This window comes from Coturnix japonica, chromosome 1 (assembly GCF_054131305.1).
Source record: "Coturnix japonica strain WE chromosome 1, WE-NBRP24, whole genome shotgun sequence".
NCBI classification, from domain to species: Eukaryota; Metazoa; Chordata; class Aves; order Galliformes; family Phasianidae; genus Coturnix; species Coturnix japonica.
The window spans coordinates 98,355,701-98,367,483 of NC_140663.1; the positions used below are offsets into that span (position 1 = coordinate 98,355,701).

At 36.7% G+C, this 11,783-nt stretch overlaps 1 long non-coding RNA gene across 1 annotated transcript; it reads right to left on the reverse strand.

The window, feature by feature from the left end:
* Positions 1 to 233: 233 nt before the first annotated feature.
* On the reverse strand, positions 234 to 3,235 carry LOC146762600 (uncharacterized). Its single transcript, XR_014946297.1, has 2 exons — positions 3,114 to 3,235; positions 234 to 833 (listed from the first exon to the last, which is right to left on the reverse strand). It is a non-coding gene; the product is annotated as an uncharacterized LOC146762600 (long non-coding RNA).
* Between the last annotated feature and the right edge of the window lie 8,548 nt (positions 3,236 to 11,783).

An 11,783-nucleotide genomic window follows, 5' to 3' on the forward strand; every position in this document is an offset into this window, starting at 1 on the left:
CACTCTTTTTTTTAATATGTAGTTTTCAAACATGAAAATACTTGACAACTTCCCAAAATGCTCAGTCATTAAAGGCAGAAAAGTTGGTTTAGAAAGAATTTTTTTTCAGTATTTTGCACTGGGAAGCAGGAAAATATATTGCTGCTGAGACCAAGGAAGTAGGATGAAATTAATTGAAACAAAATTTATTTAGTGTCTTTGTCTCCTATTCAAGTAAACTCAGAAGCCTGTAGTCACTTTTGAGGTATATTTATTCAGATAGATCACATTAAACTAATTTACTTTGACAGAAGTGAGGAGCTGATTTTGCCAGTCCCAGAAATTACTGTTTATGTTTTATTCTGGAATACAAACATTATGTTCTGATTCGGACTTAGTAATTGCAAAGATCACATGCTTAAAAAAAAAACAAAAACCTTTACTGTTTCTATAAAGAAAATGTTTAATCATAAAGAAGCCATGTATATGCTATTGAAGAAACTCTGTATCTTCTATTTAGCCTATTTTGCATCCATTCTTGTTGTGTAAGCATCTTAAATTAGAACAGTTTCTTTTATCAGCACAGATTGGATGTACCATGAAGTAGCTTATTCCCAGTTGGGTGGTCCCAGTATGAAGGATTTACACGGTTCTTCGGAAGCAGGTGAGATTTGAATCTGCATGGACTCATACCTGCCATGTCAGCATCCATTTTTGGAGTATGAGTCTTCCTGAATCACAGGGAAAGCATTGCTTCTTCACAGCTAATGACTGAATCTGGCTCATCCTTTACATATATCTGGTACAGTGGACACCTTCTTTTACAACTTATGGAAACAGTTTTTTTTAAAAACCTAGGAATAAAAAATGTATTATGTTTGTCATGAAGCATTGTATTGGATCTTGCTTTGATAATAGGTATATCTCTATTCAGGCTTACCTGACATTGTGTCACAGAGCAGAGAAGATGCATCTATTTAAAACTATGGAAAACATTTTAGTGAGCTGTACTTCCACTGCCCTTATGTTAAGTGCTTGTTGGAACTTCCATGCCTGTATGTATACCTTTGAAAAATGAGTTTTGATATATAAAGCTAGTTTCATAAGTATACTTTAAAATTGCATGTGGTGAATATTCTTTGCCTTGTACATGTTCTATTAGAGTTTTAATAACTAGTAGAGTTTCAGCTTTGATATATATTATTGTACCACTCAGTTTCAGTCTTGCTATGAAAAGACTGTGAAAAAAAAAAGGAGAACCATGCCTAGGAAAACAGAACTGTTAATAATTGTCTATGCCATGTCTTTTTCAGCATTTTCTAATAACTTTGAAAAGTCAAGAGACTTAAACTACATTTGTTTACTAGAAACCATATTTTGAATTTTGCGAGACTCTTAAATAAACCCAGTTATTTCTGAAATTCTTTTGTATGGAAACTTAGAAGCCTATGTTAGGTTTTTCACCTATAGTTTGTGGGTATTAAATATTCTAGTCACTCTATTACTCTACTGAAAGCTTAATCATTTCCATTTTTCATAGTGACAGATTCTGTGCCACAGAGAAGTTATTTAGCAGTAAAATAGCTGCTTTTTATTTGATTCAAGTATTCCTTTGTAATCTTAACATTTTGTAAAGTAGTAGTGCATATAGTAAATCTGAATGTTCTGATAAGTATTAGAAGATCATTAGCCTTGAGCTTAATTTTTTTGATTGTTTGTTTGTATTTGTACTGTGAAATTGCCATGTAAAATCTTGCCATAGTGGCATTAAAATAAAAATAAAGGCTTATTACACAAGCATTGTAGTGTAAAGTTTCAACAACTCAAATATTCCAATTACCTCAATGAAATTCTAATGACCTATGAGGTGCGATGAAATACAGTATCTAGATGAATGATGAAAACAAAACAGTAAACAAACTTGCCAGGAGAAAGAAAAAGTCTTTTGTCATGGCTTCTAAGTGGATCTTTGCAGCTATTGAAAGGATGTGTGCACCTTAGGTTTAGTGTATTCCAATGAGGACTGGCTGTGGATCTGTGTGCCAAGGTAACCTCACTGATGGAAATTGTCCTGCCATGTGAGATCAAGCAAAACTGGGAGGAAATAGGGTCCATCAACAGCCAGCACCAGTATCCCAACACTTAACACTTAACTGAAATCAGGCTCCTGGGCTTCTGGGTGTGTGTCCTGGATGAGGTTGGCAATCACACCTAGTGCAGTACTCAGGACACTGAGAATGTCAGATAGTGAAGCCATCTTGTAGTATGATTCTCTGTATAACGGATAGGTTAATTTTACTTTCTCTTTCTTTGTTCTTTTGTTGAATTCTTTTGACAGCTATTTCACTCCCTGATTTCACTAAATTTGAGCACTGTTGATCTATACTGTAAACGAGCAATTAGTGCTTAATGGTTTTCAGACATCACTGAACATTTATCAGACTATCTACTTAAAACTGGAGAAAATGATTACAGAAAAATAAGTAGAAAATTACTGTGTAAAGAAAAACAGAGTTAATTAATTTCAAAAGTTTCCAAACTATCAAGATAAGAGTATGCAGTAATGAAAGAAGTAACAACTTGTTTATTTTATTTTTCAAAATTCCCAGGACCAAACACACCACTGAGTATTGGTTGTTCTGAAGAAGTTTGTGACCCTGCAAATATTTTAATTTTTTAAAATTAAAAACCCTGCAAATATTTTAATATTTTATTACTATATTTATTATAAAAATATAGATTTGTATTAATTTTTGTTCTGTTCCAGTTCTTTTGGTTACTCTCAAATACATCTTGCAAGTGTCATCATTCAAGACTGACTGTGAGTAAGTAGATTTTTATTCCATCTGCCTGCCTGTGTTTGAGTGATAATGGGAATCTTGGGAAAGGTCAACATTGGCCTTGGTGTTTTGCAAGCATACTGACTTTAGAGTAGCACAGAGCACTCATGGTTTCTAAAAGCAATGAAAAAAACTGGAGTAATGGGGATGAGAACGTTATATTCTGAATTTCTTTGGAAAGTGATAGAGAACAAAGACATAAAAATAACAGTGATGGAGCACTGGAAGAGGCTGCCCAGGGGAGTTGTAGATTCTCCTTCTCTGAAGTTATTCAAGGTCCACCTGGATGCCTACCTGTGCAGCCTGCGTAGGGGGCCTGCTTTGCAGAGGTGCTGGACTCTATCATCTCTTGAAGTCCCTTCCAGCCCCTACAATTCTGTGATTCTGTGGTCTCCTTCTGTTTCCTCTTTCTTCTCCTTGAAAGCAATAAAAATTGTTGTGGTTGTTTTTGATTGTTGTAGTTGATTTTTCTTTTCATAGAGATAGTCACAGTGACTCTAATCACAGTGATACACTTTCCCAGTTCAGAAATACAAGAGAATGTAGCAGCTTCTCCCTGTCCTTCTTGCTGATAGCAGTGTGATGAAGTCAAAGCTTTTCTCCTTTCTCCACTTCCTTTTCACTAAAACTTACATACTGGGTTTCAGTTTGTGTTTACCTCATCTACCCCACACTTGAGATAGTCATGGATCAAATCCAGCAGTAGTTTAATTTCTGTTTCCTGTACAGAGCAAATGGACATAAACTGTGCCAAATTCTGGTTGGATGAGGTCTAGATAGTAACCCAATAAGAATGAGTTGCATAGTTAGCAAAATTCACATAAATTGATCTTTGACAACAGCCCAATACCATAAATTGTATCACTTTACTAATCTCATGCCACACTTACTCTTTATTTGTGTGGTGCAGAATTTATGAATGTAACATCATGAATTATTTCTGAGTGTGCAAATTTTAAATTGAGTATATGTGAGATTGAATATTTACTGCTACTTCTTTTCTTCTATTGGGAATCTCTAAGCTGAAACAATAGCAGAATAGAGGAATAGTGATGATGAACTTTCTGGACTTGCCAAACTAAAATTAACTTTGCAAATAAATTATGATATTTTTCTCAATGGTGCAAAGGAGAGAGTTCATTTTGTTCTTTATAGTGCTCTTACTTTCCCCCCAGTCATCTCATTCTTTCAAATCATGTGCTCTATTTCTGTTTTGTCTCTTAATTTACATCATTTATTTGTAAATACGCAGAACTGCAAATGTTTATTTATAGTTTCAGATTTTGACAGAATTTCTGTGCTTTATTTTGGCAGTTCTTCTCACAGAAAAGTTCCATCCTATTTCCCCTTACCTTCAGATCTGAAAATCTGCATGCATATTCTTGTTATGTTCTGCTGTGGAACTGCAAGAATTTTGGCAGGATGAGAGATATACGTATTTGAGGTTGTCACTGAACCTAAGATTCTTTCCAAGGAAGCCTTGGGGGAAGGGAGCTTGTTCATAAATTCTAGATTTCTGGTGAGTGGTTTAAAGTAGTTTTATTATTAACTGCAGACTTTTTAATAAAGTGACAGCTGGTAGAATAATTTAATGGACAAGCTTGAAAGCTTTTTTTCCTTCTTCTTCCAGAAACAAACTGTTCAAACTGCAAATAAACACTAGTGGGTACAGAATCACACATTCCTGAGATGTTAATGTAGGTTTTGCAGTTTGCATATTCAATTAGGAATTGCTAAGTAGACATTTTAGCCACTGTAATTATGTTCGGTGTTGCGGACCAGAAATACCTTGGACTGATCAGGATATTTCTCACTGCTTCCCACGGAATGGTGAGGAGCCTCTAGGAAAATGGAATGATCTGAGGCCTGTGAGGTCTATCTACTTTTCAAAATATCCCTCTGGTTTGGAATTTATTGTCTTATTTACCTCTGAAACAAATGGTAATGATTCCATAGGTGGAGAACAATGAGTTGCATCCATATGAGGGTTCAGGATCAACTTCACAGAATAACTAAATAAATATAACCACAATCTGTTACGATACAGTGAAATAAGCTGCTCTTCAAAGCAAATGGCCTGCTGTGATTGCTAATGAGAAAGTTCAGTAAAACACAATATTTTAAAATCACACGCATCCAATGAACGTAAGTTGTAATCCTTTTCCTCTCTGGGACACTGATTTAGGGAAAGGATTTAAGCATGTGTTTATCTTCATTCCTGTTAGCTAAACACTTGCAGCTCTGCAATTGATGGGACTTAATTTTGTTCACAAAGCTAAGCACCAACTTTGATAAAGAGAGATGGATAACCTTACTGAGGCCCTGGGTAATCTAAAAATGAGAATATGAAAAGCATTGCAGGGTCTGATGATAATCAAAAGTGGGTCAGAGCAATATGCTTTGCATACAACGGAAAAATAATTGCGCTTTCTTCAAATTAGTGATTTTATATATATGTATATATATAAAAATTATATGTATTATATTATATACATATAAAGTGAAACACCTCTTTCAGACAAGATTGTCTGGTCATGCAATTCCAGATACCCCATATAGTCAGGAACAGTACACAGTGGTGCCCTAGCTGGCAGACTGTGTGGCATAGGGCTGCATTGCCTGGCAACAAATGGGCCAGCAGCCAATAGCCAGGTAAAGCACATATATTGTCGGGAGACCTCATTTAAGGCTATGTAAGGTGGGTAGACCCAGTATACTCTTCCTAGCCTAAAGTATATTAGAGCTGGTTGTGTTACATAAGTCATTCTTCTTAAAAAAAAAAAAAGAAGAAAGAAAAGAAAAATAGCATGCACAAAAAGAGCAGAAAACAGTGTCCAAGCTACATTTCTGCTGTGTAATGTATGAGAGAATTTTTTATTTTTTTTTTTTGTGGACAGCTACTTCTTCACATTAATGGAGTGATCACAGAGATGTTCATACCTTCACTGAGATAAAGTAATATAAAGTTACCAAATTGTGTTTGGACCATGTGCACTCAATGTCCACAGGTATTAGTGAGCCAAGAAGGTCTCAGTGCATCAGTAGAGTTGACTGAAAGCATCTCACAGTGGTTGTGACAAGCAGAGCAGGAGTTGCCACATTTGGACTCAGCACAGAAGTGTGTTAGCTAAAAGGCTGAGTTGGTACAATGCAGGTCAGAAAATGGTTTGGGGTCTCAGACACTGAGGGTGACTTTATCAAGGTTTTGTTCTGAATTTCTCTCATCATTTCTTTCAGCAGAATAATCTGAGGACAGTTCCTCTCACCTCATGCATGTATAGACATACATGCATGCACATACAGTGCCTGTGGTTTCCTGCTTTACCTCAGTGATCATTTCTTTGATGGGAAAAAACTGGGCAGTGAGCAAAGCAGAACAGAGAATTGTGCTTATACAGTAGCTAATTGTAGGGAGTTCTGATTTTATAAGCCTTGGCATCTCTAACTGAAGAGGAACAGAAAAATTTAGGACACAAGGGAAATCAGAGCTGGATATTAACTATTTCTAGCACATAAATTTATAAGGATAAGTGAGGGAGGCTACACAAAGTAGGAACAATGTTGATGAGGGACTTTTGTGTGCATCGTATTTTTCTCTGGAGAAGGCAATACAGTATAAGGCTAATATTCAATAATCTGTGATGACTGAGCTTGGCAAGGGCCTAAATGTAAAAACAAATATGCAGTCCACAGGCTTCTCTTTTCTGAAAAGCTATATCATAACAATTCCATGTGAGGAGGAGTACCTCACATAGCAGTCAGGGTCAGGCCAGATTGCAGGTGGCTTGGTCAACCTAAGTACTGCAAGGACAATCTTTGCTTTTATACCTGCTGATACCAAACACTGAGCAAAGACAATGGACACTGAACCTGCTGTTAGCTACAAGAGGCAGTTTCTTTGACACCCTCAGGCAGAAGCAGTGTGCTTCCCTGCTTCTCTGTCTCTTCTGGCATTCTATTTCATGCTGCCTTTATATGCTGCATTGTTTTTTCCAGGACAGTCCTGTCACAATCCCTTATCTCTTCTTCTTATCTCTATTCTGCAAAGAATTGCAGTGCCTCTGCCCTTGTATTGGAAATGATTATGAAGGAAGGAAAATTTATGCCTGAGAGATTTTTTCTTTCTTTTTTTCCTGATTATATCTGCTGTCTAGCTAATAAGAATAACAATAATGATGATAATGGTAGTGATAATAATCTCTCCCCGCAAACCACATCTATCTTTGAAAATAACTCCTAAGGTATTTTGTTACTAGTCTCTGTTTTTCTTGAGAATTGTAGGGTACAGTGTTGATATGAAAATGTCACTGCATGTTATTAAGGAAAAACTGAATTATGGCACTGGCAATTAAGAGACTGAAAATGGGTCTATTAAACTCGGTTTTGCACTTCACATTTGGGTGAACAGCTCTCAGGAGTTCTTTCTGAGCAAAGTAATTAAATTTGTACCTAAGTTTAAGCTTGTGCTTAAAGCTAAAAACTTTACGGAAGCATGCTCAAAAGATTTGGTTAGTTTGCACTTCAGAAGAAGCCTTATTTTAACTATCTTCTACATGTATAGTTTGCATTTCCAGCATCCTTGTGATAGTATGGTGCAAATCCAAAATCTATTGATCAACCAGTCTGTTCTACAATGAACTATGGGGAATTTTCCTCATTACATTAAAGTCTGAAGGGAAAGTTTAAACTCAAATGACCAATCCCAGAGCCTGTTCCATTTACTATTTTTTTTTTTTCTGTAAATATGATGAAACTACTTAAAAAACATGAGTATTTCTTCCATACCAGAATACCCAAGTCTTCTCCCTTTCCTTTTCTTAGTATATTTGTCTATTTTCATCAGCCCATTTTGTCAAATTCTCACACCATCCCTCACTATCACAATGCCTTGGCACTTTTCTTAGCTCATTATGTTCTTCTTTGTGCAATACTGTTGTACAGAACTTTGGTAACAAATTGTTAAAAAGAAACTGTTGAAGGTATGTGCTGCTATCAATGTTGTGAATGGCGGTTAGAAGAAATATGCCATGTCTTCATCCTTAAGAAAAAAATGCCTTTGGGTTGAGAGAACAGAATTTCTTAACAAAATTTTCAGTTGCATACCATGGGTTAAATTACAGATACTGAATCCAGATAACTGATCACCTTTACTGAGGGCACCAAGATTTTTAATTTGACCAGAATCTCAGTGGGATGCCAGCAGAGAAAACAGAAGGCGGGTTAGTTGTTCCCAAAGTAGCGTGTCCAGAGAGCATGCTGTGTTAGCTGGGCGTGTACGCAATCAGATGGCCTTTGCCATTCTTTTTTTGTTTCCTGAGAATTGTAAGGAGCTCTTAAAGGGCTGTGTAATCTGAAGATTTGCAGTAGTCATGGTTTTCTAACTATGCTTTCTGTGTAGTGAAAATTTCCAATGAGAACAGAGCACTAGGGGCTCTTTTTCTCCTCTTACATTGTTTTTATCTTTGAGTAAGAAAGTACCTCTCATTAGTACTTCATTGTGGTAGTGAAAACACTTATCATCAGGCAGTACTATCTTCTATCATTTTATAAAGCACTGGAAAATTAAGCTTTAGAGGAAGTTTAATGAATTCATTCTTAGCATATTATACTAAGTCCAAAAATACACTGCCAACAAGAGTAATCCTATCACTTCATTTTATAATCAGAGTAAAATTATGTAACACTAAATTTAGAAATATATCTAACATACTGGTTGTTCAGTATTTTACTTGCAGGTTCTGCTTGCCTAGATGCCAGAGAGGGCGCAGTTTTGTCTGGGTAACTGGATGCCGCACATTATCTTGATCGTTATCACCTTGGACAGAAGCTTGAGAGTTTGCAGCACCATATAATTTTTCCATTAAGATGTGAGAAAATATTTGATTATTTCTCCTTAAGCTTAATGTTTTTATGATGATCCTTGCAGCTAGTGCCTTGACATTGAGTTCTTCTTTTTTCTCTACCATGGTATCCCGTGACCTAAAAGGATATGGGTCCATGCCTAAGAACAGTGGGTGTGTCAATCCTGTGCCCCCAAATCTGCTTAGCATGGAAAATGCAAAGGGGCTGCAAACAATCTTTTGGCCTTTATAGTGCAGTGGTGTTACCGAAGGGGCTGCATAACAACTTGACTAGATATTGGGTGTATTTCTTCCCCCTGTAACTCCTACAAAAAAATCTGACTTCAGAGTGGGACAAATTACAGACTGGGCTCTGAAGTGTACTGTCATTATGTGTCTGCCTAAATAAAACACATAAAAAAATTATTTTTAATCTCTGTGTTTCTTGGCAAGAGACATTCAATAATATGAAGTTCTGATAGACAATATATTTGCATGAGCATGATGCAAAGAACAGGTTTTGTGAAATTTACTTTGAATTGAAAAGACTAAGTTTTTGTGGTCTTGTTTGTTTTGCTGTGTTAATAAAACCATTTGATTCTTAATCGTGTGTAACAATTTCACTTTAAAATTACAATTAAATGATCACTTTATGCCTTTTCTGTTGCATGATCTATGAAAGCCTCTAATAAATAATACAACTGTTAATAATACAATGAATAAAAAATAGTGAAAGGAATGACAGCATGATACGTTTGCTTCTGTGCTAATGAACGTGGACAATGTGAGTAACTGAGTCAATTAGGAGAAAGTGAAAGGAATTTTCTTCATATATGTGACATCTAAACATTAAGACCTGCAAAGCTGTAAATGGCAGCCTCTTGCTAACCATAGCAATGGTCTTCAGATGATTGCATGCTAGCAAAAGACATGCTGCCACAGCTGATTCACGTCTGCATTTTTTTGTCTAATAGTTTACAATGCACTTTATAAATCAGGATCTGGTAATGTATTAGACTGGTGAAAGGACTGTACTTTTGAGCACATTTGGACAGAATAGGATAGAAACACACAGAAAGAAAAAAACTGTTAATGAGTAGATGTATAAATGCGGAGTTATCTTAATGTGAAACTGATGGAATGGCTCCAGCTTTAGAATGGAGCAGCTGAGAGCATGTGTCCCAGAAGTGTTTCAATTACTGGCTCACCCTTTCTCATGGATGGGGGTGACAGCAGTGGAGGCTGGGTGACAGTCAAAGAAATAAGAGCAGTATTGCCTTGGGCTGCATTTAGACTATATTTAGATTATTATGTGTATTTCTGGAAACATTTACAGCTGGGATAAACCCTTAGAATAGCAATGTTTTGTGAGACAGCCAGAAGTTGACAATGACAGGACTCTTGATTTAATGGAAAAGCCTTGTTGAAAGGGGACGGAAAAGGGTAAAGACTGGATTTAAATTCCTTTGTACTTGGGAAGAAGCTAAGCTTTTACTTCAGTTCAAGTTTTATAATTGTAAAAAACCTCCTCTGCTGGATTCTTGGGACAGGATTGCTACAGTCAAGACATTAAATCACAGTGATTTTTTAAGAAAAAAAAATGCATTATTACAAAAGAAATTCCACATCCTTTTTCTGGGTTTGAGCAAATGCTTTGAACAAAAATAAAACAAAAAAAGTACTGAAACAGTGCAAAGGAGCTCAGCAATGTAAGTAAATGTAGTCGCTGTGAACACTGGGATGCACATCAGCCTGCTTTCTCAGAAAAGAAGGAGATATGGTCTAGATTCAGAAATCCAGACAAATAGTTCACATTTCAGCACCAGACTGTCTAGGTAGTTACAGAATTCCCACCACTGAGGGATCAAAGCGTCTACAGACGTTTTTTGCTGATTGACAGTGCTGTGAAATCACACTTTGCCCCAGACATTATGAGCTATTTTAAACCCAGACTTTTTAATTGTTCTTTACCTGGGTGCACAGCCTAAATTTGACACGACCAATCCTTTGGATTTTTTTAAAATTATTATTATTATTTCTTTTTTTTTTTAAATGTGTCTTATAACAATAACAACATTGTAAAGAAAAATGTAAAAGTTGTTCTGTTTGCAGCAATTGCCCAAGAGCTGAGAGCCTGCTGGTTGTCAGGGCAACAGGAGAGACATCAGCAGCTCACAAGGAAAGGGTTTTGCTGACTCTTGACTCTTGCTTTGCTTCTTTTATATGGGTAGCTGGTGCTCAAGTTGATTTTCAGGGGCTGTTTAAAATAATTTAGCTGTTCTCACTTTCTAAAAATGTGGAGAAATTAATCAAAACTATGCTTTTTAAAGATTGCTTTCCTCATCTTTACTGTATACCAAATTATTTGTGGTTTTCAGTTCTCATGTCATTCTAAACACTGATGAAGTTTTTTTCAAGTCTTCCTCTGGAGATCATTTCTTCATGATGTTCCTACAGGCCTGGAGCTGGGCATCACTCACGATGTCTTAGCCCCTGCTGGTGTGGTCTCATGGCTCTTCAATGTGTTAGCTAGTGGGAAAGGACTGGGATCTTGGCCCTGCCTGCTGTATGTAATAGGGACTGTAAAGGAGATGCCATATTTTTGAAGGTAGATTTGTACAAAAGATTAGCATCCCATTTCAGGTGATATTACTGGAGAACCTATTTTTCCTCAGTGTTGGTATCTCCAAAATTTGTTATAGTTATTGCACTTTTCATTTGTTGATATCAGTACTGCATTCATTTCCGTCTGAGAGGCAGCAAGAACCCAGACTTCCCGCCTATCAACCTGAAGTACAGGGGACACTGCTTTTAATTGATTATGACTGATACCTTGATCTCAGAACTATTGTAACTAATGTTGTCATGTGAAACTGCTCACAGCATATAATTGGTGCTTTATGCAGAGCAGTGCTTTCCTGCCCTTCCACCTTGAGGCCTTCCAGAGGATGGAGCATTCCCTCAGGTGAGCTCCAATTCCTTCTCCACCTGGATCTCAGGGATCCCGCCTTGATTTCTACTTCAACCTCAACTCTGCCTTTCTCTGCTTTGCTCTGGACCCCTGCTTCTGGGGGATTTGGTCACAGTGAGTAATGGAGCTTAGTGTCTCCAAGTGGTCATCCAG